Consider the following 5,069-nt stretch of genomic DNA (forward strand, 5'->3'; position numbering starts at 1 on the left):
GGGGGGGGGATAAATGCTGATAGAAAAATAAACTAAAGAAAAGAAAGATAGATAGCGCTGGGTTTGGATTCAGAATGTCAGCTGGCAATGCCAGCTCTGAAACCAGTGGGAAATACATGAGCATCGATATCCAATAGACTAACTTTAAAATCCTAGATTTCCTGCTGCTTAGTTGGGAACATTAGCTAAATAACTTGCCCGCTATTTTTTTTATGGGGAGTAGTTTGATATCTACGCTTCATAGATGCACAGCAGAAGATGAACACCAAGCATTCAACCTTCACTGGTATTTTGTTGCTTTCAAAAGCTGAGTACTGCCCTAGCCGGTATGGATCAGTGGATAGAGCGTCCGCCTGCAAACTGAAAGGTCCCAGGTTCGATTCTGATCAAGGGCATACACCTGGGTTGTGGGCTCGATCCCCAGTGGGGAGCGTGCAGGAGGCAGCCAATCAATGATTCTCTCTCATCATTGATGTTTCTATCTCTCTCTCCCTCTCCCTTCCTCACTAACATCAATAAAAAATATTTTTTTAAACTGAATACTTGTAGATAAGATACATAAATCTCCCTGAAATCCTATGTATTCATCTGTTAGGGCTGTCATAACAGAATGTTACAGACTGTGCGGCTTAAACAACAGGCATTAATATTTCACAGTTCTGGAGGCTAGAAGTTCATGCTCAAAATTCCAGGAAATGTCTGGTGCAGGCTCTCTTCCTGACTTGTAGGCGACCACCTTCTTGTAGAGTCCTCTGAGCTCATGTGGAAAGAGAGGGAGTTATCTCTGTTGTCTCTTTGGGGGTTTATGGTGTCAATATATGAATTGGGTGGGGTGACACAGTTCTACCCATAACACCCTGATTCGTCTCTGCTGAATGAGAGTGTTGGTCTCAGTCTTGTTTGCGTGTTGGGCAGATCTGAGATCACCGGCGTGAATTAAGAGTCAACATACAAAAAGCAAAGATGTCTCGATTCTTGGGAAAGTTAAACCATATGCACATCTAGACAACTAGTTCTTAATTTTAACCTATTGCTCACGGAGTTGAGGGTTTCAAGAGAGAGCTGGAGACGTGAGAATTCACTGGCACACAGAGAGGTGGTGAAGAGAAAGTGGACGAGCATTTTAAGAGTCAGGAATGCCCGGGTTTGAATTGAATGCCCACCTCTTTCTCACTGTGAGACTCTGGGCAGCTGGCTTAACCTCGTTCGAGCTTGCTTTTCTCATCGATAAACCTGGAGTCATCAACATACTCTTCATTGCCCTGGCCGGGGGTGGCTCAGTTGGTTGGAACGTTGTCCCGTGCACCAAAAGGTCATGGGTTCCCTTCCTGGTCAGGGCACAGACCTAGGGTTTGATCCCCAGTTGGGGCATGTATCTTTCATCGATGTTTCTTTCTCACTCTCTCTCTCTCTCTCTCTCTCCCTAAAAATTAACGAAAACATATTTTTGGGTGAGGATTTTTAAAAATACCCTTTATCTTCCCACCAAACCTGCTCATCCTGCCATCCCCTCTGAGTACCATTCAGCCAGATGCAGGGGTCACACTGGAGTCACCCGTGGTTCCTCCCTCCCACCCTGTATCCAGTGCACCAGCCAATCCTACCCACTTCACCATGGAAATATGTCCTGGATCCAGCTGCTTCCCTTTTTTGCCAATGCTACCTCTCTATGCAACCACCATCCTCCTCCCGTGTTCCACACACCTGCCTAACCAGCCTTCTCCCCGACGCCCCCCCCCCCGAACTCTTGGCCTTTGCCTCCCTTCATTCATTCTCTCCACACGTTGCTGGAGCGAGATCGTGTTGCTGCTGTGGTGAGAACCCCAGACAGCCTTCCATGACTCTTAGGAAAAGCGCCAAAGCCCCTACTTGATTTGACCTCTGACGTTCCCCAACCCTCACTCAACCCAAGCGCCCCCCCCACCCCCTGCTTTGCTTCCAACACCCCAAACACAATGCCGTCTCAGGGCATCCACATCCGTGTGTCTGTCTGCCAGAAACGCTATCCCAGGACACCTCAGACAGGACTCCCTCCGCGCCTGTTTCAGGTCTCCGGGATTCAATGCCACCTGCTCAGAGACCCTCCTCAGGCGCTCACTGTAAAGCAGGTGCTCCCACAACCCCTCCCTGTCCTGGACCCTGAATTAGGATTTGACACGGCGGTCATCTGTCCCTGACCTAATAATTCTCCACATTCACACTTGTGTCTAAACCCACGTCCCTGTCTATGAATGTGTGTGTGTTTGCTTATGCTCTCCCTCCCCAACTAGACTGCAAATTCTGAAGGCGAGGACTTTCTCCTGTTCAATGCTTATCTCAGGAAAATAAAAAGGGGGCTGACAGACAGCCATGGTCAGTAGCCGCTGGATGGGACATTGGCCCATGATAGGCCTCTCATGGGCTTGGTGTGAGGGTTTATGAGATGATGTGGTGAAGCAGCTGGGACAAAACGTGGTGCAAGATAAGCAGTCTTTTTTAAAAATATATATTTTTATTGATTTCAGAGAGGAAGGGAGAGGGAGAGAGAGAGAGACATCAATGATGAGAGAGAATCATTGATCAGCTGCCTCCTGCACACCCCCTCCTGGGGATCGAGCCCACAACCCAGGCATGTGCCCTGACCGGGAATCGAACTGTGACCTCTTGGTTCATATGGTCGATGCTCAACCACTGAGCCATGCCAGCCGGGCAAGATGAGCAGTCTTAATGGTGGTCACTGTTATTATAGTCCAGTGGTTCTCAACCTTCTGGCCCTTTAAATACAGTTCCTCATGTCGTGACCCAACCATAGAATTATTTTCGTTGCTACTTCATAACTGTAATGTTGCTACTGTTCTGAATCGTCATGTAAATATCTGATATGCAGGATGGTCTTAGGCGACCCCTGTGAAAGGGTCGTTCGACCACCAAAGTGGTCGTGACCCACAGGTTGAGAACCACTGTTGTAGTCAATCTTCAGACTGCGACTTGCTTTGTCATCATCGGGAAGTCACTGCTGGCGCTGGGCGGCAGACAGGAGGTGGGATGGCTTTCTAAGTCTTTCCCAGGGCCAGTCACAGGAACCGTTCCCATGACACTCAGAAAAAAGGACATAGGTTTGCGTGAGAAACTAGCATTTCTGGTTCTGAAGATGTGAGAGCCAGGTTAGGCCTTGCTGACGGCAACACTAAAATTGTCCAGTGAACCTCTCTGGCACTTTGCAAAAGGCAAGGATTGCCTTGTGTGGGGCCCAATGGCATGTTTTTAGCATGCCTGCATGTCCTCATGTTTCTTGCGTGTGTAGGACACTGCACAAAAAAATATATATGTATTGGGGGGGGGAGGGGAGGCTGTTTAGTTTGATGGAAAATACTGTGAACCCTCAAGTCCTATTCACCTGAGTTTGATTCTCACGTCTGCCCCCAAAAAACCATCAGCATAATTGATTTTTTTAAAAAAATTATTGATTTCAGAGAGGAAAGGAGAGGGAGAGATAGATAGAAACATCAATGATGAGAGAGAATCATTGATCAGCTGCCTCCTGCACACCCCCTCCTGGGGATCGAGCCCACAACCCAGGCATGTGCCCTGACCGGGAATCGAACTGTGACCTCTTGGTTCATATGGTCGATGCTCAACCACTGAGCCATGCCAGCCGGGCAAGATGAGCAGTCTTAATGGTGGTCACTGTTATTATAGTCCAGTGGTTCTCAACCTTCTGGCCCTTTAAATACAGTTCCTCATGTCGTGACCCAACCATAGAATTATTTTCGTTGCTACTTCATAACTGTAATGTTGCTACTGTTCTGAATCGTCATGTAAATATCTGATATGCAGGATGGTCTTAGGCGACCCCTGTGAAAGGGTCGTTCGACCACCAAAGTGGTCGTGACCCACAGGTTGAGAACCACTGTTGTAGTCAATCTTCAGACTGCGACTTGCTTTGTCATCATCGGGAAGTCACTGCTGGCGCTGGGCGGCAGACAGGAGGTGGGATGGCTTTCTAAGTCTTTCCCAGGGCCAGTCACAGGAACCGTTCCCATGACACTCAGAAAAAAGGACATAGGTTTGCGTGAGAAACTAGCATTTCTGGTTCTGAAGATGTGAGAGCCAGGTTAGGCCTTGCTGACGGCAACACTAAAATTGTCCAGTGAACCTCTCTGGCACTTTGCAAAAGGCAAGGATTGCCTTGTGTGGGGCCCAATGGCATGTTTTTAGCATGCCTGCATGTCCTCATGTTTCTTGCGTGTGTAGGACACTGCACAAAAAAATATATATGTATTGGGGGGGGGAGGGGAGGCTGTTTAGTTTGATGGAAAATACTGTGAACCCTCAAGTCCTATTCACCTGAGTTTGATTCTCACGTCTGCCCCCAAAAAACCATCAGCATAATTGATTTTTTTAAAAAAATTATTGATTTCAGAGAGGAAAGGAGAGGGAGAGATAGATAGAAACATCAATGATGAGAGAGAATCATTGATCAGCTGGCCCCCTAATGGGGATCGAGCCCATAACCCGGGCATGTGCCCTTGACCGAAATCAAACCCAGGACCCTTCAGTCCACAGGCTGACGCTCTATCCACTGAGCCAAACCAGCTAGGGTATCATAGTTTATTTTAATGTTAAGAATGTTATTCCTGCCCTGGCCGGCCGGCTCAGCTGGTTGGAGCATCATCCCTTATACTGAAAGGTAGAGGGTTTGATTCCCAGTCAGGACACATACCTAGGCTGTGGTTCAATCCTTCAATCCCTGGTTCAGACACGAACAGGAAGCAACTGATCAATGTTTCTCTCTCGCATCGATGTCTCTCTCTCTCCATCTGGTGGGGATTCAAATCCCATGTGTTCTAATTCCGAAGTTCTGTAGCCACTATGCCCAGCCTGCGGTTCTGATGGCCCTGAGGTAGAGCTTTGAAGAGTGATGGGCTCAAGCCTGACCCCTAGTGATTCCCCCAAGAAAAGCATGTGAGAGTTCCTTTTCTTCCACACCCTAGACAACACTTACTGTGGAAGACCACCTATTGTCTTCACTAGCTGATAAGCGTAGACAGAGAACCCCCCGAAGGCTGGGTACCTTTGAAGCCCTAGCA

The sequence above is a fragment of the Myotis brandtii genome, unplaced genomic scaffold, assembly GCF_000412655.1.
Source record: "Myotis brandtii unplaced genomic scaffold, ASM41265v1 scaffold601, whole genome shotgun sequence".
Taxonomy (NCBI): domain Eukaryota; kingdom Metazoa; phylum Chordata; class Mammalia; order Chiroptera; family Vespertilionidae; genus Myotis; species Myotis brandtii.